The 22,994-nt window shown below is 35.5% G+C and overlaps 1 protein-coding gene across 22 annotated transcripts in view; it reads right to left on the reverse strand.

Moving 5' to 3' along the window:
* The window catches only part of ZBTB20 (zinc finger and BTB domain containing 20), an 865,788-nt gene that overhangs the window by 691,927 nt on the left and 150,867 nt on the right, over window positions 1-22,994 (reverse strand). For 16 of the 22 annotated variants that reach the window (XR_009738480.1, XR_009738483.1, XR_009738481.1 and 13 more), the window contains one exon: window positions 2,785-2,836. The exons of the other annotated variants lie outside the window; for them this stretch is intronic. The gene's annotated coding sequence lies outside the window, so the exon portion shown is untranslated. The remainder of the gene's footprint in view (window positions 1-2,784; window positions 2,837-22,994) is intronic. 22 annotated transcript variants of the gene reach the window in all.

Here is a 22,994-nt window from a genome sequence, read left to right on the forward strand (position 1 = left end):
CTTATAACTAATGAATAAAATTTAATTGGCTTATATGCAGAAGTAAATTTATGAGAGGCTGAAGAATAGAATAAACAAGGGGGGGAAAGTACATTGTTTACTATGTAATTTAAGAACTGTCAGAGAAGTGGGGCATGTCTTATTTACTGGTGTATGAAAAGAGAAGAATGAATGCTTTTGCATACAAATAAATGCAGGTATAGAAACATAATAGAAGCTTCATGTTACAATGGAGCTTAAACTTCTCTGGGCAGTGATCAGCTAAGGAGAAACAGAGACAGTTACAATGCAGTGATTAACTAGCTGACAGATCTATTATTCATGGCAGGTATGTAAGCAGTCAGGGCGGCGATGTTGGTGGCCTCTCCTCATCAAGCAGCTTTGCCAGTACAGACTGGATGTCTGGAACCAGGCAAGACACAACAACAATAAAAGCTAGCGCCAGCTAAGGGAAGATACAGCACGATTCATCTCCAATTTTAAATAGTACTAGAAATCTTCATTGAAGAAGATTTTTCCTTGGGATTGGCAATATATTGTATTTATAGGATGTAGACCAACCCTGCTCTCTGATTTATCTTACTCACTTAGCAACATGCCTAAAACACCTACCCAGAAATTTCCAGTATATTACAGAAAAAAAGGAATTTTTAGCATTATTTGGCAAAAATTTCTGTTGATAAGTATGACCATCATGTCATTACATGAACAGATGGTCAAAGTGAGTCCATTTCACCGACAGTATATTGTGTGGGTCTTTTTATCTCTGAATAACCAAACCAAACAAAAGCATAGCACGGAAGAGGTCATTGTGCCTTCTCTGATTTGGTTGGTAGCTTTATCTTTGAAATATGAAAATAAAACCAACATAACTATAATCCTCCACAGTACCATTTCTGCATAATATTTGTCTATTTAAGTATTCACATTCAAAAATCATCCAGATATTTGTGAAGATGGAAAAACAAATCAGATATTTTTAACTTTCAATACCATGATCTCCAGTAAAAGGAGAAAATATAAAGTAGCCATATTACTTATTCTTCAGTTTTATCTAACCGTTTACCAAATGTTTATTGGCAAATTACAACTCTTTTTTGGTATTCAGGTATTTTAATGAAAGATAAGGGAAAATGTATTTTAAAAAAGCAAATGTCCATAAAAAAATATATTTTCATGTGAAAGGCTGTGCTCTATATATAGATTATTTTTACTTAATAATGTTAAAGTATGACAAATGAATATTCATAACCAAATAAATTAATAGTCTAGCAGATAACCAATCACTAGTCACTACATTTTGCTCCATGAGATACATACACACACACACACACACACACACACTACTATTTGGATGCTTATTATGATAGCTTTATCAATATAACCAACTCAAAATATAATTTACTTTGATTTTTTTAAGTAAAAATAAATAATACTATGAGGCAAAAGAAAGAAAAAATAAGAATATATGTATATCTATAACAGCTAGTAGTCAAAACAACAGCTTAAAATTATGCTAAAATGCATCTTCACATGTGGCTGTGAAAACTTAAGTGCAAGGAAAATTCTGGCTACCCACATCCAGAAGGAGCTGATGAAGTATGAAGTTTAAGAGTACATCTTTAGTACTTCTGTACCTTAAAATATTGCCGAGTATTAATTTTTCATCAAGTTGTCATTTTCTCTGACATTTGGTTTTATTAATCAAGGCATTTATCATTAATTTGTAGAAAATATCGTAATTAAGCCAAATAAAATAAAATCCTTAAAAGGTTAAAATTAGAAAGCAGGTGAGTGAGAACTTTGACATTACCCTGTTAACATACAGGAGCTTTTGGAAAGTATGGGAATCAAGTTTATGAAGTGAGTTTGGTGCCTCAATCTTGGGGCTGGCTGTTTTTTTTTTTTTTTTAATGTTATAAAGATTTGATTTAAAGCTCCCTGACAGTTTTGACATTCAGGTGAAAGTACTGCTGCTGCATTTGGAACAATTTGCATATCCCACTGCTAAATGGAATGTTTGAGGTGTGCACTGGTGTAAAGAAATTAAAAACAAGCTATCACACATGCTTAAGTGTATGTGTTCACAAAACTGATGGTTGGATCACACCACCCCTACCCCCTCCAATGTAATCTGTGATTTACTCCTCTGTAATAAATTACCCTACCATGTTATTCTTGCTGGAAGATCTAACCATGCATGTAAGAAGCAAAGTAATTACAGCCCCCTCTTGTATCAGAAACTTTCTTCAAACCGTACGAGCTCTTTATACACAATGCAGCAACACATCTATTGTAAAATTCTTGCCTGAATTTCTGGATTTCTGACCATGAGTAGCCACTAAATCTTGTCTACATGGTTTTGTTGTCCCCTCAAAAATGTATTTTTATTTCTTATAGTTAGTTGTAAAGCTCTTCCTAAAGAGCGATAGGTACTGACTTTTTTACTTTGAGCCAACATGTCTATTTAGGAAAAGGGCAGGGCATAAGATCAGAAGAGTTCCAAACTGCTTCAAAAATCAGGGGAGGGACCATAGTATATTCCCAAATAGAAGGCTGAAGGGATACAGCAACACCAAATTAGGCTGACATATTCTGAGACAACAAAAGCTTTTTCCTTTTTTGACTCATAATGTTAGATTATTTTTAGGTATACATGGAAATGTTTATTTAATGTGTTAAAGAGAAATAAAGAAAAGACCTGAGGGAGTAAGCTGAAGGTCATTAATATCACGAAACTTTTCAGTAAGATGAAAACCTATTGAACAAAATACTGGACATTACCTTTAGCCTTCAGAGCATCAAAGGGAAATTCTTAACACTTCTTTTTGTGTGACTGTAAAAGAGAAACATTTAAAATTAGGAATTACATTTCCATAATATCTTTATGATTAGTCATGAGACATAGGTAGTTGAATTTGTATATGTCAACTAATATCTATAATTTTAAAAAGATAAAGGCTAACGTTAATTTGTCTATGTGCAGAACAAGTACTTGGTAAAATATAGCATGAGTTTACAATGGAAACCACTGTACAGGGTTTAGAGGGAGAACAGAATATTTACTATAGCATTATTAGAAGCTTTATCAATTGATACAAATGTTTTTACATTTATATTTTAAAATTAAAACACTAATATCAAATAGTCTGTATCCCATTTATTTGTTTATTCTTAGTTACCAGAGATCTAGCAAAAATCTACTACATATAATACACTGGTAAGCACTGGTTAAGTTAGGAAGTATACAAGATAAGATACAGGCCCTATCCAAAAAATATGATAGCAGTTGGAAAGATTTTCGTAAAATGCATAATCTAAAGAGAATAAAAAGTAAATGGGTGGAAAGAAATAGGGAGTAGAAGGTAATACATTCAGTAGAACTTGAACTGGTCTTCAGTACCTAATGCATTGATATTAGAATGTGGCTTTATGTTCTCAGTCTCAGCAAGCAAGGTTCTAGGAAGGTCCTACACAGATATGAGCTTTGCAAGTGGCACATTGGTAAAGAATCCATCCACCTGCCAATGCAGGAGACACAAGAGACGCAGGTTCGATCCCTGGTTCGGGAAAATCCCCTGGAATAGGAAATGGCAACCCGCTCCAGTATTCTTGCCTGGGAAATTCCATGGACAGAGGAGCCTGGTGGGCTACAGTCCATGGGGTTGCAAATTTTGGGCACAACTGAGCATGCATGCACACACACACACAGAGGCAGGGAGGTTAGCCAAATATATCAGTTATTTTCCAACCAAATGCATTTGATAGTATAGAATCCAAACTAGGACTGGGAGCAGTAAAGCAGCAGGATGCTGAGGTGATTTTAACCCCAATTTGGTGAGTTAAAATAGAAAAAGATTTAATTAGAAACAACTCCCCTATTAAATACTGAGTTTGATATTGTATGTCCTTGAAAAGTGATCTCTCTAAATTTGTTATGAAATACACTGAGAACCTTGATGTCATATTTGCTAATAATCTTCACAGACACTCAGCCATTCAAAGTCTCAAAAGCAGTCTTACTAATGGAAAAACATACATAAACATAAGCAAATCCTGTAAACCAGTACATCTACAGTAAAATTTTTATTAAAATGAAGACAGTCTAAGGTTTTCAACTGACTAGATCTTTAAGATGCAGAAACAAAAGGGAAACAAAGAACCAAACAGCAATCCATACCAGCAATCCTGAGCTTATGATGTACTAATACATAAAAAAAGGATCCAGAAAAGGAAGGTTATAGTTCTGCCATAGTAGGTTACCTGAGTAATACCACACTTATTCTGTAACATTGATCTTTAGAAGAGGCCCTAAAAATTTGAATCTGCTAGGAGGAGTGAGATAATACCCATTAAGCATGGATAAGCAGAGGATAACTTGGAATGGAAAAGAAAAAAATACTGAGGTTATGGGGATGAAGTAGGGAAGGATATTTCAGAGAAAATTAATTTAGCCATTATATATTATGTTATAAAAGTGATTTTTATTTATTTTTTGTCTGTCTTCCCTACTGGAATGGAAGTTCCATGAGGTCAGGCCCTGTCTCTTTTACTGTATCCCCATGTACATGAATAGTGTCTGGCACATAGTATGAGATCAATGAATATTTACTGAAGGAAAGATCAACAGCCTGACCAACCTATGAATGAGGCACTAAGTCTACATCTATTTACAGATGAAACAATTTAAGCTTAAAGAAGTTAAATGTTATATATTAAGTTAAACTTTAAGCTTTTACAACTATCAACTACTGCAACTCATTTTTCATAGTCTTCTACTCAATATTCATTCTAGCAGGGGAATCAAATGATTAGCAAATAAATTGCTAAACTAATAATGTTCTATAATTCACACTACAAGGACAGACAAAGCAAGGTAATAGCATTGACAGTTACATGGACTGATATTTTAGATAGTTTTGGACAGAAAAGCTGCTCAGAGAAGGCAACAATAATAAAATTGCTGAGTAAAGTAAGGGAAAATGTCTAAAAATATCTGGAGGTTATGTGGGCTATTACAAGGATTAAAGGAGATACACATTACCTTTCTTAGTATAATGGCTTGCAAACAGTACTCTCAATAACTATTATTTTATTATGTTGCTATTATTTTTATAAATGGTGAACTGCCCGATAAGATTATAAGTTTGTCAAAGACATCCATTCTTCATTCCCTACAGCTCCTTAAATAGTGCCCAGCAAGAATTCTCAATAAACATTTATAGAACTGAAAATAGGAAGACACAAGTATCAGTTCACTAATTAGAAAAAAGACCATATGAATACAAGAAAGTTACCATATTTCATAGGCATAAATCAATCCGATTCTGTTAAATTAATGTCACTTAATAAAGGGAAATATATAAAATGGATATAGCCAATAAGTCATAGATTAAAAACAAAGTAAGAAATAATCAGAAAAAAATGAAGGCATTGATACTAGGTCACTATCTTGACCATTCACAAGCTCTGTCTGCCTCCATCAAGTTAATACACATTTCTAGTGCAAGAACCCTTCTGCAACAAAGTAGTAGAGAACATGGTTAACTTTTACCAAAGACTGAAATATAAGCGACAGTGTGATAACCGTCTGGAGAAGGAAATGGCAACCCACTCCAGTGTTCTTGCCTGGAGAATCCCAGGGACGGGGGAGCCTGGTGGGCTGCCCTCTATGGGGTCGCACAGAGTCAGACACCACTGAAGCGACTTAGCAGCAGCAGTGATAACTGTCATTGTTAGACACAGACGTGTAGAACAGATCATAGGGACTTAGTACGGGGTAAATATTACAAGTTGCATTTCCACAGTGCTGAGATGGTTGAGTAATTAAAGACAAACAAATTTTGTTCCCTACCTTTTGCCATGTACCAAAATAAAAATTATAAATATATATTAGGATAATAAGTAAAATAATTGAAGAGCTTTAATAAAATGTATGTATATAATTTTCTAAACTCCAAGGTAAGAAGACCTTTTGAAACACACAGATAATAGTATATAACATAAACACAAAGATTTCTTAAATTGATTAATTGAAACAAAATTTTTTTATAAATCCAAAAATATCTTGAACATAATTAAGCTGCCCACAACAAATAAAGATAAATATTTTTGCTAATGCTAAGTCGCTTCAGTCGTGTCCGACTCTGTGTGACCCCATAGACCGCAGCCCACCAGGCTCTGCCGTCCCTGGGATTCTCCAGGCAAGAACACTGGAGTGGGTTGCCATTTCCTTCTCCAATGCATGAAAGAGAAAAGTGAAAGTGAAGTTGCTCAGTCGTGTCTGACTCTTAGCGACCCCATGGACTGCAGCCTACCAGGCTCCTCTGTCCATGGATTTTCTAGGCAAGAGTACTGGAGTGGGGTGCCATTGCCTTCTCCGATTAATGTATATGATATTCATAGGGTAAATAGTCTTTAGGAGGAAAGAAAACAAATATCTCATTTTTTAAAATGAATAGGCAATTAACAACAGAAGAGCATAAGGTATATATGAAATAATATTGAACTGTAATTGCAATGAAAGAAATGCAAATTAAAATAACCTAAATATCCCATAATAGTGAACTGGTTAAATAAATTATATGTGATATAATAATAATCTTCCATTAAATATGGCAAGTAAAAATTTACAGTATACCATTAAGCGTAAAATGCAGATTGTAAAATGGTCATGATATTAAAATAGCAATTTTTAACAATTTGTCTATATATAATATATATAGGCTATGCAAATTTTTGGTCATATGCATATATAAATGTTGATCTGTATGTATGTGTGAGTGCATATGTATTAGAAAAAGCATGTGTGTTATAAAAAGCATGCAAACACTTTTACGTGGGCTTCCCAGCAGGAGATGTGGTTCATCCCTGGGCCAAGAAGACCCCTTGGAGAAGGAAATGGCAAACCACTCTATTATCTTTGCCTGGAAATCCCGTGGACAGAGAGGCCTAGTGGGCTGCAGTCTATGCGGTAAATGGCAAAGAGTTGGACTTGATTCAACAACTAAACAAAAACACCAAAGCACCTATATACTAAATTATTCTCAGGACTTATCTCAGATATTAAGATATAATAAGTGCTTATCTCAGATATTAAGATATAATAGATATTCTTCTTTTTACAATTTCCTACCAAATGTTGTTGTTGTTGCTGTTTAGTCACTAAGTTGTGTCTGACTCTTTTGCAACCCCATGGACTGTAGCCTGCAAGGCTCCTCAGTCCATGGGATTTCCCAGGCAAGAATACTGGAGTGGGTTGCCATTTCCTTCTCCTAGGGATTTTCCCCACCCAGGGATCAAGCCCATGTCTCTTGCATTGCAGGCAGATTCCTTACTGCTGGGTCACCAGGGAAAACTCTACCAAACAGTCTACAAGACATAAAAATTACTTTTCATAAAAACAAAAGCAGTAAAAAAAAAAAAAACAAAAAAAAAACAGTCTACAGTGCAGAAAAAAATTAGGTAATATATCATTAAATTTGCTGAATGTTAAGAAAGCCACATGGAAATGTCTATCTGTCCTATTTTTGGTGAAAGCCACCTCCATTAACTGTACATTTTTTTTTTAAAGAAGTAAATAAAGTAGATGGAGTGATGGAAGGGAAAAAAGAGAACAATAAAGCAAGAAAGGAAAGTAAAAGGAAATAAAAATAATATTTCTTTTAAAAAATCACTCATAATTGTACCTATTAGATTCCTAGAAGCCACATTTTAAATGTTCACATCTTTGATCAAATTTTCAAAGAAAGGCACAGCCTGAAATGTAGAAAATTTAAGAATTTTGACATTATATTGATATAGTAAGCATATTATTATAAAGGAAAACAGATAAAACATGTATTAATTTTAGCAATAGGAACACAACAGAGGGACAAACAAAATTTGCCTTGAGAACAAATGAAGCTGTTTTGGAGGTAGGAGTAGTATAATTTTGAATAAGTAAAAATTCAAACTAAGTAAATAACATGTTGGGACAAAATGAATAGAAACTGTTAAAGATTATTCACTATGAGTAATTACAGAAAACAAGTATTCATCATTAAATAAAAAACGAAGTACAAATTTTGATTGTATCTGATCAAAGACCCCAAATGAAAACCAATTTACAATACTTAAATAACATCAGAAAGAAAGAACCTATACATACATGGTCAAGAGGATAAGATATATTCTAAGACTAGAAAACACTAATTTAGTTCCAGTTAATCCATAATGGTGCTTCTGAAGGTAGAGGTATTCAATCTGGCTTTGGGTATTATCAGAGTTTTTAAAACACCAGAAAAATCTGATAAGTCCTACAGTAGACTTCTCCAAGAATCCATAAAAATGACCTGGCTAAATCCTACACTAAAGCCATCTAAAATCAAATTCCAATGAGCTTGAGCTCTAGGGCAAGAACAAAAGGTCATTCACTTAACCCAATTATTCTTTCTGTTAAGTATTTCAGTTTCCCTTCCAAATAGAGGGGAGAAGTTCAGAAAGATTATGTACTAAATATTGCTTTTAACCCTAAAATCCAATCAATTCCTTTTTCCCCTCACTTGTCTCTTTAAAAGTAACCCAAGCCATTTCCTTTATTATAGATAGCTTCACTCTATTTATTTTTATTTCCCAATAGCAGAATGCCTTAAATAAATTCTTAAAAACCAACACACCAACAAATAAATAAATTAAAACTCCATGACTATAAAAAGTACATAGTCTAACCTGCTTAATTATTAACAGGTAAACAGAATGCATTTCTGAATTATTTACTTAATCTCCTTCAATTAAAAACTTTAAAGTTTTTGAGCTTGGAATGTGTACCTTTTCCAAGGATTCATAAAACAATTATTTTAAAATATTCTATCAAGCCATTTTAATAAAAGCAATTAAAAACACCAAGGTAAATGTGAATTTAAATATTTGCATAAGTACATAAGAAATACAACACATTTTGAACATTTCAGAGTCTAGTAAAATTCCCTTTCTTCCCACTTCCCATTGTCCTGTTTCAGATGCTTTATTCCACAATATGTTTGGACAGAATGAGTAAAAATATTCTGTACTAAATTATATTAATGAGATTGATATAATAATGCTTTGAAGCAAGCATTCATATAATGCTTTACTCCTAAATATAAGAAATATATAATTATGAAACTACTGCAAGTGTGAATAATTCTGAAACTAGGATAAGAAAAAAGAATGAACAATAGACAAAAATCACCATTTTCTCAGGACAAAATACATACTCAGCTGATATACTGAAGAATGATTGCTGCCTGACACAAGTAAACATTGATTACCTGGAATTCTGGTTCATTAAATTTTCTGACTAGCTAAAAGTTCACCAGAGAGAATAAAATTTTCATTTTCATCCTTTTAAACTAAAAATCTAAAATATACTATAAGGTTTTGCTGCCTCTGTAAATAGGGTATCACACTTTTATCTTCACTGAAGACAAAAATTTATATTACTTCAGAGGATGGTTGTTACTTTTGGGGGGATCATAAGTCCCTCTGAGATGATGGTAAAATTAAGAATCTCTTTCTCTCGAAAAGTGTATATGTTCACAGAATTTTGAATAAAATTTCTAGGAGTCCACAAACCCACATAAAGACCACTTGTCTTCAAATTTTACAGAATTCTAAATAATTAAGACATAGGAGATTGCACTGACTACAAAGTGACCTCAAGACACAAGGATCTTTAGACTTGCTTTTTGAAAACACCCCTAATGGTGAACTATTAACTTATGAGCTATCTCTTTTTTTTTTTTTAAAGAGAGGAATATAAGAACAATTCTGCTTAATTTAATCTAAGGTTAAATAATGTCTCAGTTTAGGACAATTGCTTTGAGTTTTAAAACAAAATAGTGCTGTTTTCAAATCATTCCACATTCTTGAAATGGCAACAAATTTCTTATACTTTAGTAATTCTTAGAGAAGGCGGGGTCAAAGAGAAACTTACTTAATTTTTATTCTTCTAAAGATTATCAGATAATAGCAAAATGCAATTCAGTTGCTCAGTCATGTCCGACTCTTTGCCACCCCATGGACTGCAGCACACCAGGCTTCCGTGTCCATCACCAACTACTGGAGCTTACTCAAATTCATGTCCATCGAGTCAGTGATGCCATCCAACCATCTCATTCTCTGTTGTCCCCTTGTCCTCCTGCCTTCAATCTTTCCCAGCATCAGGGTCTTGTCAAATGAGTCAGTCCTTAATGCCAAGTGGCCAAAGTATTAGAGTTTCAGCTTCAGCATCAGTCATTCCAATGAATATTAAGGATTGATTTCCTTTAGGATGGACTGGTTGGATCTCCTTGCAGTCCAAGGGACTCTCAACTGTCTTCTGCAACACCACTGTTTAAAAGCATCAATTCTTTGGCACTCAGCTTTCTTTATAGTGCAACTGTCATATCCATATATGACTACTGGAAAAAGTATAACTTTGGCTAGATGTACCTTTGTTGGCAAAGTAATGTCTCTGCGTTTTAATATGCTGTCTAGGATGGTAATAGCTTTTTTTTAAAGGAGCAAGTGTCTTTTAATTTCATGACCGCAGTCACCATCTGCAGTGATTTTGGAGCCCAAGAAAATAAAGTTTGTCACTGTTTCCACTGTTTCCCCATCTATTTGCCATGAAGTGATGGGACTGGATACCATGATCTTAGTTTTCTGAAAGTTGAGCTTTAATCCAAATTTTTCACTCTTCTTTCACTTTCATCAAGAGGCTCTTTAGTTCTTCTTCACTTTCTGCCATAAGGGTGGTGTCATCTGCATATCTGAGGTTATTGATATTTCTCCCCGCAGTCTTGATTCCAGCTTGTGTTTCATCCAGCCCAGCATTTCATGATGTACTCTACATGTAAGTTAAATAAGCAGGGTGACAATATACAGCCTTGACATACTGCTTTCCTGATTTGGAACGAGTCTGTTGTTCCATGTCCAGTTCTAACTGTTGCTTCCTGACCTGCATACAGATTTCTCAGGAGGCAGGTCAGGTGGTCTGGTATTCCCATTTCTTTCAGAATTTTCCAGGTTGTTGTGATCCACACAGTCAAAGGCTTTGGCATAGTCAATAAAGCAGAAATAGATGTTTTTCTGGAACTCTTGCTTTTTTGATGATCCAGCATATGTTGGCAATTTGATCTCTGGTTCCTTTGCCTTTTCTAAATCCAGCTTGAACATCTGGAAGTTCATGGTTTACGTACTGTTAAAGCCCGGCTTGGAGAATTTTGAGCATTACTTTACTAATGTGTGAGATGAGTGCAATTGTGCGGTAAACAGAGCATTCTTTGGCATTGCCTTTCTTTGGGTTTGGAATGAAAACTGACCTTTTCCAGTCCTGTGGCCACTGCTGAGTTTTCCAAATTTGCTGGCATATTGAGTGTAGCCCTTTCACAGCATCATCTTTTAGGATTTGAAATAGCTCAACTGGAATTCCATCACCTCCACTAGCTTTGTTCCTAGTGAGCTTCCTAAGGCCCACTTGACTTCACATTACAGGATGTCTGGTTCTAGGTGTGATCATACCATCATGGTTATCTGGGTCATGAAGATCTTTTTTGTATAGTTCTTTGTGTATTCTTGCCACCTCTTAATATCTTCTGCTTCTGTTAAGTCCATACCATTTCTGTCCTTTATTGTGCCCATGTTTGCATGAAATGTTCCCTTGATATCTCTAATTTAGTATCTTAGTGCAAACACATAAGCATTTCCTATACTCAGGCTTTGTTGTAAGTACTTTTATGCATATTTACTTAATGTAAAAAAAAAAAAAAACCTCTAGGAGGTAGCTACCTCATATCAGATATATCCCTGTTTTATTGATGTGTAATCTGAAACACAAAGAGATTAAGACATTTGACAAAGATCATCTCTACTGAGTGGCCAAACTAGGATTCTCACCCATTCAATCTTTCTGCAGAGTCTGTACTCCTACAAACCATACTACATTTCCAGGTTTCAATTCTTCATGAGCTTACAGGTTATCTTGTGTGGTTTTATATTTAGCACAAGTCCATCTTTTCACTACCATACAAGAAGCATTCACAGTGTTGTGCCCAGAAATAGTCATTTTGGAAATTGTTCGTAAGTTGCTGACAAAACTGATACCACTTTTGTGACAGTTACACACCCTTGTAAATTTCCCAGAGTCAACTACCCAGAAGAAAAATAAGACACCATTACCTCAGTAAATGCAGAACCCTACAGCAAAAGCTGATCCCTCATTTCCTTTTTGGAAATAGGTCTGATGAGATACAAAATTGAATGATTATACATAGTGAGGGCCAACCAAGGTAATAATAGAAGTGGATTATCATAAGAGAACTGTTATCATAATAACAGTTCCCAAAGGGAAGACTGTCTGTAGTTCCTCAATTGTCTGAAGAGAGGAACAAACCAAATTATATGATTTTTACTTTGTAGTCTGAAAATAGTTTCTATGAAATAGGAATATTAAAGTAAAATGTATATTTAGTTGAGGGCATTCAAGTTTCTGTCCGTGGTCAAACCTGCCACAACATGAAAATTGTCTTGGCATATCTTTCTCACTGACAGATTGAGTGTTCCCAGAGATAGCAGCCACTTTGTCTCTCAGGATTTGCTTTTGATGTACCAACCTTCACATTTTCAGTAGTTCCATTAAAAGCTAAGGCTGATAACTAATGAAAGAAAGAGAGGAAGGAAGGAAAGAAGGAAGAAAAAAGAAAATAAAGCAGAAAATCCCATCCTTATAGTTTGCACAGGAATGTTTTCCATTATATACTTGTTCCATTTAATTTTTATTGAACTACTTCCTACATATAAATACAATTAAGCAGGTACCAGTGAGAGACAAATATAAAAGGATATAATAAGGCCTTTCAGAGTCCTGAAAAATGGCTAAAGATCAGATAGCTAGGAAAGAAGGTATAGCATAAGGCAAATAAAAATACAGATGCAAGACTACATAACAAGAAAGAACCTTGGTAACTGAGACAGCTTTTCTTTATTGGACCCAGGGACTTTTGTCAAGTAATTGATTGCAATGTAGACAAACCATGCTGAGAATGAGAACCTGGTTAAAATAGAAAGTATTCCTGGAATAAAATATCATCCTTGGTTCCTTTCTCTTTAATATGTCCTAAATATCATAATAAAACAAATATTTGGAAATCATCCAGTTATTATCTTATTCCCTATAATGATTCCCAACCACTTAAAATACCAATTCCTTTGTTCTTGGTTTTCAGAGTCCTCCATAATCTGGTTCCATTATGCATCCTCTTTTCCAAATATTACAGAAATCATACCCTGTAACCTTATCAAATAAGAATTCAAAACAATATACATTTGTTCAACAAATGTTTATGTGAGCCTACAATGTGTCTAGGAGTTTTCATGTAACTGAAATCTATACAGTCTTAGAACCAAAGAACCAAGTTGTAACCTCCAGTTTTTCCAAAATGCTATGTGAATTCTTTGCCCTTCCCACTCTGCTCTTATTCCTATCCAGATACCTACACATGATCTTCTGTTGGATTCAACCAATATTGATTCAAATAAAATGAACTTAATCACTACATTTTAGCTCAAAAAAATGACATTATCTGTTTAGAAATTACTGATTCTTTGGGTACCCACGAAACAGAAGACTACCCTGTTCTACTAACACTCTTCCACAGACACAAAACATGGTGGGTCTTAACACAACACACACACACACACACATACACACACTGTCAATAGGGTTGTCCAGATACACTGATCTTCTTTCTATTACTTTTTGAGGTCACAACTGTTTGGGACTTTTGAACTTGTTCTCCTAAAGCTCTTCTCCCACATCATTTCATGATGGCTCACCCTTCTTATCTTTCATTCTTAACTCAAATGGCACCTCGTTATTCTTCACCCCACTATCCACCCTTTCTGACCCAAATCACTCTTTATCTCTCTGCATTCTTTCTTTTTTTATTTATAAACTCATTCATTGCCCACACATTCGGAACCCTATCACTTAGCTGCATACTTTCCAAGTGGCACAGTGGTGAAGAATCTGCCTGCCAATGCAGGAGACACAAGAGATACAGCTTTAATCCCTGGGTCAGGAAGATCCCCTAGAGAAGGAAATGGCAACCCACAGCAATATTCTTGCCTGGAAAATCCCATGGGCAGTGGAGCCTGGTAGGCTACAGTCCAAGGGGTTTAGCATGCACGCATGGTCATGGTCATACACACTTCTCACTGCCAAATCCCTTGCTCCAGAGCATTATGCCTGGCACACAGTAAGCACTCAAATATCCGAGGTATGAATAAACAAACATAAAAAAGCAATTATGAAGTTAATATTCAAGCCATAAATATTTATCAAGCATCTACCATGTACAGGTGATTTTTTGTTCAGTTTAACCACAAGCTGAGGAATGCTCTGCTCCAAGTGTAAGTACATTGGGAGAAAAGTCTAAAATAAATTTGATAACACTTATTTTGTAAGATTTCTAAACAAAATAAATTTTAACAGAATAAGACTTAAAATGTCTTGATACTTAACACAAACAATATTGTTTTTCTCAGTCACCGTTCCTCTCACATTCCCCCATTAAGCCTAATGCTATATCATCATTAACTTTAATGATATCAAGAACAGTTGAACGGAACTTAGTGAAGGCAGTGACAGTGTCATATATCTCATTTTGGACTCTCCTGAAATGGATGAAACACAGAAGATTTAGAGTAAAACTAAACCCTGAGAGTAGTGACATGTACAAATTCATTTCCTTCTTTATACAATGTATAAATATTCTACCTATGCACAGACATGACAACAATTCTAATGCTTCTAAGGGTTAAAAAAATCCATTTAAACCAGGAGTCAGTAAAATATCTGTAAAAGGCAAAATGATTCATATTTCAAGTTTTGTAGGTCATATGGTTTCTGTCTCAAATACTCAACTCTGCCACTGGAGCAGGAAAGCAGCCAAAGGCAATGAATTTATAAACAAGGATGCATATATTTCAACAAAACTTTATTTAAGAAATAGAGAGTGGGATCATCAAGGAAAATGAAAATCAAAACTACAATGACATTCTGTGGTGGCACCCACAAACACCAATGTCCACATGGTGGAAGAAACTCCCAGGAATGGCTGCTGACAGTGTTTACAGGTGAGCTGCAGTTGCTTCCTGCTTCCATGGGAAACTTTCCGAGGCCACAGGGATTAAGGTCCCCACCCAGGTGGAGGATAGTGACATCTTGCTGAGATCCTAGACTAGTAGGAACCAGAGGTTCATGACTGAGATTCCTGGAACACCACCCTGTTACCTCATCATCAACCAATCAGAAGAAAGTCAAAAACCCTGAATTCATCACCCCAAATGTACTTTTAAAGACTCTTCCCTAAAAATCATCATGAACTTCAGGTCTTTTGAGAATATGCCATGTCTTGTCCTTGCTTGCCCTTGCAATAAATCTTTTTCTGCTCCAAAAGAAACAAACAAAAAGAAACTCATTGAAATATGTCGCAGCTGTCTAAATAGCTATTATCAAAAAGCAAGAAATAATAAGTGTTGGAGAAAAGGGAACTTTTATGCATTATTGATAGAAATGAAAATTGGTATAGCCACTAAGGAAAACATGAAGGTTTCTCAAAAAATTAAAAAACAGAACTACCATATAATCTAGCCATTCCATTTCTGAAGGAAAGTTATGACCAACCTAGATAGCATATTCAAAAGCAGAGACATTACTCTGCCAACAAAGGTCCGTCAAGTCAAGGCTATGGTTTTTCCAGTAGTCATGTTGGATGTGAGAGCTGGACTATAAAGAAAGCTGAGCACTGAAGAATTTATGCTTTTGAACTGTGGTGTTGGAGAAGACTCTTGAGAATCCCTTGGACTGCAAAGAGATCCAACCAGTCAATCCTAAAGGAGATCAGTCCTGGGTGTTCACTGGAAGGACTGATGTTGAGGCTGAAACTCCAATATTTTGGCCACCTGATGCGAAGAGCTGACTCATTTCAAAAAACCCTGATGTTGGGAAACATTGAAGGCAGGAAGAGAAGGGGATGACAGAGGATGAGATAGTTAGATGGCATCACCGACTCAATGGACATGAGTTTGGGTAAACTCTGGGAGTTGGTGATAGACAGGGAGGCCTGGTGTGCTGCGGTTTATGGGGTCGCAAAGAGTCGGACATGACTGAGCGACTGAACTGAACTGAACTCATCTATAGGAAATAAAAACAATAACTTGAAAAGGTATCTGCATCCCCATGCTCATTGTAGTTTCCAAGCCAAAACTTGGAAACAATGTGACTACTCAACAATGGATGAATGGATTTTTAAAAAACTGATTTATATATACAATGGAATATTATTCAGCAATAAGAATGAAATTGCCATTTGTGACAACATGAATGGTTGAGGGCATTATGCTAAATGAAACAAGTCAGACAGAAAGACAAATACCGTATGGTCTCACGGATATCTTATGGAATCTAAAAATTTTACTGTAGATACAGAGAACAGATTGGTAGTTGTCAGAGCTTGGGGCTGGGGTGGTCAAAATGCCTGAAGGTGGTCAAAAGATAAAAACTTGCAGTTATAAAATAAATATGACCTGGGAATGTAATGTATGTTATGGTGACTATATGGTTAATAATACTGTATCGTATACTTAAAACTTGCCAAGAGAATGTATCTTAAAAGTACAAATAAAAAATGTGTAACTGTGGGATGATGGATATTAATTAGACTTACTGTGGTAGTCAATTTGTGATATACACAAGTGTGTGTGCAAGTGTGGTCAGTCATGCCTGACTCTTTTGTGACTCCATGGATAGGAGACCACCAAGCTCCTCTGTCCATGGAATTTTCCAGGCATGAACACTGGAGTGGGTTGCCATTTCCTCCTCCAGGGGATCTTTCTGACCCAAGAATCAAATCCATGTCTCTGCCATCTCCTGCACTTGCAGACAGCTTCTTCATCACTGTTCACACCTATCACACAATTATGTTATACACCTGAAAATAATATTATATGTCAACTACACTTCAATAAAGACAAACAAAACAGAGAGTAAGAGATTTATTGGCCACTGATCTAAAGCCATAAATAAAGCCTCTGGAATTCTTATATAGGGAGAACATGTGAAAAGTGAAAGTCCTTCAGTCGTGTCCAATTCTTTGCGACCCCATGGACTGTATAGTCCATGGAATTCTCCAGGCCAGAATACTGGAGTGGGTAGCCAGTCCCTTCTCCAGGGGTCTTCCCAACACAGGGATCGAACCCAGGTCTCTCACATTGCAGGTGGATTCTTTACCAGCTGAGCCACCAGGGATTAGAAGGGACTCTTGGAGGACTCGTATTAGAAGCCATCATTATGTGATATGCATATTGCTTTTACATGAATTGTATGAGTACTTGGAGGGATCAGTAGAGATTATGGGGGACCAAACCTTTCAGGACACCCTTGTCCCTGCCACCTTTTCCCAATTTGGGTATATTTTTGGCACTACATTTTGGCCTTAGGTAGACTCATTGTCTTTCCATAAATATTTAATCCATTGTGACTGACATATACATGCTATTGATGCTATATATAAAACAGACAACTAACAAGAACCTACTGTATAGCTCAGGAAGCTTTACCCAGTTCTCTGTGGCGACCTAAATGGGAAGGAAATCCAAAAAAGAGGGGACAAATATATATGTATAGCTGATTCACTGTACAGTAGAAACTAACATGACACTGTAAAGCAACTATACTCTGACAAAAATTAATTTAAAAAATATTTAATGCATCAGACTATTTGTATCCTAATTTAAAAATTATTTTTGAAAAGCTACAACAAATTTTTAATCGAAGTTAAAAAATGCATTCCCTTTAAACACACTAATTCTGCAATTGTATTTTAACAACTATTAATTTTGTCAGACATGATTTGTTTAAAATAAATTCATCTTGTTCATTGCTCATGATTCCTTTGTCTTCAAGATGTTTACTGATTTTTCTTCCAGTACTTTATTGAAAATATTGTCACCATTTCAAGTTACACTTTCATGACATTCATTACAAGAATTGTTTCTTACTCAAAATCTTTAGGTCTTCTAAATTTCCCAATTAGAATAAACCTCCTTAAAACCTCCTTTACCTGATTCTGGATGATAGCCATCTCAAAATGTATTTTAAACTCATTTTATACTTCTCAAAATTGTATTCCAACATTGAAGTAGCAACACAAATAAAACTTGGTTGGCAAACATTCTAAATAATAGTACATTGTTCTACATTGTCATGAGACGCATTATTGATTAATTAGTAGCATTATCACTTGCTATTCTCTGTACTACAGTTGCTATGATAAATTCTACTGCCAATCAGCTTTCATTAAGTTATCAGCCCTTCTGTTTGTGATAACCAATAAACTGCACTCTCTCTTTTCACCATCCAATTCTGCTTTATCTCTTCTGGCCACATAAATCTCTAGAAGCTATGGTGTCAAAATATTTTTAAGCTTCAAATAGGCTTTTGCACAAATGTTAAAGTTATAATGTCTAAATGAAAGTTGACAGTTCAGTTACATCAGCATGTAGCATGTCATATAATCATGAATTTTAAGATATAATAAGAAAATATAAGATTTTAGACAGTGTTATAAAAGCTGCTTCAATTGGAGTCAGTATTCAATAAATGAAAACACTTGAGAATCCTAGTAAAAGTAAACCTTGAGATGGTTGAAATATCCTTTTTAAATAATGGGAACATTTAGGTAATTGTGTGTTCAAAACAAGGATCAGGCTTTTTGAGGTTATAAAATGCTTGACCTTCCCAGGTAAGATGAATGGGGAAAGCTTACCACTAAATTACACAATAGGAATAAGATTGTTGAATCTATCTGAAAAATAACATTTTCAAAAGCTCCATAAAGTAACTGATTCATTAAAGAAATAATTGGAAAGATTTTTTTTCTCTTTTCTGATATGAAGGAGAATCACAAAATGTTGCAATATGATGAAGTGTTCACGTCTGACTTGTGAAACTTGAATAACTTTATTATTCTTGCTACATATAGAGAATGTTGAAGAAAAGCAGTTCCAAAAGAACACAGGTTTGCTGACACTTGGTTCCTGTTAATATCACATGATAGAATAGGCGCTTTCACACACAATCAAGCTGACAGTCACTTACTCTATTCAGAGGGAACAATTTTCCTCCATAGACACGAGTACAGTACAAATTGTAAAGTGCCAAAAAATTAAGTGTAAGTGCAAACCTCTCAACTTCACTCAGGTATCAGCAAAAAGCACCAGTTTAGCTGCACGTGAAAAGAAGTCAGATTTAATGAGTTGAAGGGGAGAGCAGATTGGAATTAGAATAGATTATTGCCTCTGCTACAGTTCATCTGCCTCACTGAAAAGAATTAAACCAACCTTGCCAAAGATTTGTCTTGTTTAGGTACAAGCTGTCTTATCAATACAATCTTGCCCACTCCCATGCTTTTCCCAGCTCCCCTCCTCTCCTAAACTATCTTTTTCTTCATAAAAGTCTAATAGTCTCTTTTCCACCTAAACTCTTTAACATCTCTCTTTATCTTCCTCTACCTCTCTTCCACTACACACACACACACAAATACTCATTGCATGATGTTAACTACTAAAGGATATTCTCTTTGAAAAAAATTTTATATGATTATTGATATGACACAGAAGTACGACAACCACTGAAGAATTAGGGCAACATGATTCAACTTAAGTGCTAGACATATTAACATAATTACAGTACATTTTCTATGAGGGGATAACCATGCTGTAAACAACTTTAATAAAGATTAAGGGGAAGATCCTATCGGACATACTAGAAGTAAGACAGTTTATTGTGAAATGCTAATAATTTCAGTAAATATATGATGGTGTTTTCTCTCTCTCTCACTTCAAATACACAGATACGTAGGGTAATTTTGATAATTAAAAGCTGACCAAACTAGATGAAAGATAGAAAAGGAAATCTCTAAGTGTTAGAAAAGAACAGATAGCTCAAAGCTATAGCCCAGGGTAGAATTCAAGCCTTATTGAACCCTAGGGCATCATACACACATATACCAAAACATCTGGGATAATTTATGGAGAATTAACACCAATGTGCAGAGAAGGCAATGGCACCCCACTCCAGTACTCTTGCCTGGAAAATCCCATGGATGGAGGAGCCTGGTAGGCTGCAGTCCATGGGGTCGTGAAGAGTCAGTCATGACTGAGCGACTTCACTTTCACTTTTCACTTTCATGCATTGGAGAAGGAAATGGCAACCCACTCCAGTGTTCTTGCCTGGAGAATCCCAGGGACGGGGGAGCCTTGTGGGCAGCCATCTGTGGGGTCGCACAGAGTCGGACCGACCTAAGCGACTTAGCAGCAGCAGCAGCAACACCAATGTGAGAACAACAGACAATACCTAAAGCCAAGGAGAGGGTGAAGCAGCCAGTGAGGAGGTGGAGCAGCATCTGAGACATGTTGATTAGTAAACTTAGGAGTAGGAAAAAAACCTATAGACTGCCTTGAAGAAGCAGTAAGAAAACTTAAATTCTTCTTAGTGCTCTGGCTGTTTAAAAATAGTAATAATCACACACAAAAAAATGAAAGCCAGATATGTTCCATGGTCACCACCATAGGAATCAGCATTTATACTGTATTTTTCGGACAGAAAATCCAAATTTAAACAATAACACAAAAACAATCAGGATTTCCTTAGGTTTATGGACACAGATCTAAAGATATGGTATAGAAGAAAATGCTATATCATTGAAAAGACCATCAAACTCTCATAGAAAACAACCTGCTTCAACTGAAAATGAGCTCCCCTTAATATCAAAAACTGCTATTCTTTTGTTCATTCAATCAACAACTATATATTAAATGTCTCTTTTAGACAGGTAATATTTGAGACCCTGCCAAAGAAAGGCAATGCCAAAGAATGCTCAAACTACTGCACAATTGCACTCATCTCACATGCTAGTAAAGTAATGCTCAAAATTCTCCAAGCCAGGCTTCAGCAATATGTGAACCATGCACTTCCAGATGTTCAAGCTGGATTTTAAAAAGGCAGAGGAACCAGAGATCAAATTGCCAACATCTGCTGGACCATCAAAAATGCAAGAGAGTTCCAGAAAAACATCTATTTCTGCTTTATTGACTATGCCAAAGCCTTTGACTATGTGGATCACAATAAACTGGAAAATTCTGAAAGAGATGGGAATACCAGACCACCTGACCTGCCTCTTTAGAAACCTATATGCAGGTCAGGAAACAACATTTAGAACTGGACATGGAACAACAGACTGGTTCCAAATAGAGAAAGGAGTACTTCAAGGCTGTATATTGTCACCCTGCTTATTTAACTTATATGCAGAGTACATCATGAGAAACGCTGGGCTGGAAGAAGCATAAGCTGGAATCAAGATTGCTGGGAGAAATATCAATAATCTCAGATATGCAGATGACACCAGCCTCATGGCAGAAAGCAAAGAAGAACTAAAGAGCCTCTTGATGAAAGTGAAAGAGGAGAGTGAAAAAGTTGGCTTAAAGCTCAACATTCAGAAAACAAAGATCATGGCATCCAGTCCTATCACTTCATGGCAAATAGATAGGGAAACAGTGGAAACAGTGGCAGACTTTATCCTTTTGGGCTCCAAAATCACTGCAGATGGTGACTGCAGCCATGAAATTAAAAGACACTTGCTTCTTGGAAGGAAAGTTATGACCAACCTAGACAGCATATTAAAAAGCAGAGACATTATTTTGCCAACAAACATCCATTTACTCAAGGCTATGGTTTTTTCAGTAGTCATGTATGGATGTGAGAGTTGGACTATAAAGAAAGCTGAGCACCGAATTGCTATTTTTGAACTGTGGTGTTGGAGAAGACTATTGAGAGTCCCTTGGACTGCAAGGAGATCAACCAGTCCATCCTAAAGGAGATCAATCCTGAGTGATCATTGAAAGGATGGTGTTGAAGCTGAAACACCAATACTTTGGCCACCTGATAGGAAGAGCTGACTCATTTGAAAAGACTCTGATGTTGGGAAAGACTGAAGGCAGGAAGAGAGGGGACAACAGAGGATGAGATGGTTGGATGGCATCACTGACTCAATGGACATGAGTTTGAGTAAACTGCACGAATTGGTGATGGACAGGGAGGCATGGTGTGCTGCAGTTCATGGGGTCACAAAGAGCTGGACACGACTGAGAGACTGAACTGAACTGATTTTAGATCCAGAACATACAGTAGTAAATAAAACTGTCTTCAGCAAGTTAATGCTCTAGTAAAGGAGACAGTGAACACATAAATATAAAATATAATATCCAGTACTAATAAACACCACTAGGAAAAAAGCAGGATAGGGGAAAAGAGACTGAAGATATGGAGTAGTAGATGTGTTACTACAATGTTGACAGAAAGGCTTTCTAAGAGTGTGAAATTCCAGCAGAACACTGAACAAAGTGAAGAAGTGAACCATGAAGCAAAAAAACACCTCAAGAAGTAAGAAAAAATAAAACTAGTAAAGATACAGAAAATTTAAACAATATAATTAATAATTTTGAACTAAATAGTATGTAGAAATTTTCCCCCAGGGACTACATATTCTTTTCAAGCTATTGTGTAGCATTTCTAAAATTCAATAATTATTGATCCATAAAAGAAGACTCAACAAACACCAAAGAATTCATATCATACAGACCATGTATCTGATCATAATGCAATAAAATTAGAAATTAAAGCAAAATTTCTTATATAGATATACCTATGACTGATTCTTGTTGATGTTTGGTAGAAACCAACACAATACTGCAAAGCAATTATCCTTTAATTAAAAATAAATAAATTAAAAAAAAAACAAGGACCTACTAGATACCACAGAGAACTATATTCAATATCTTACAATAACCTATAATGGAAAATAATCTGAAAAAGTATGCATATACATATATATATATATATGTATATATATATATATATATATATATATGTA

Source organism: Bos javanicus, chromosome 1 (assembly GCF_032452875.1).
Source record: "Bos javanicus breed banteng chromosome 1, ARS-OSU_banteng_1.0, whole genome shotgun sequence".
Lineage (NCBI taxonomy): Eukaryota > Metazoa > Chordata > Mammalia > Artiodactyla > Bovidae > Bos > Bos javanicus.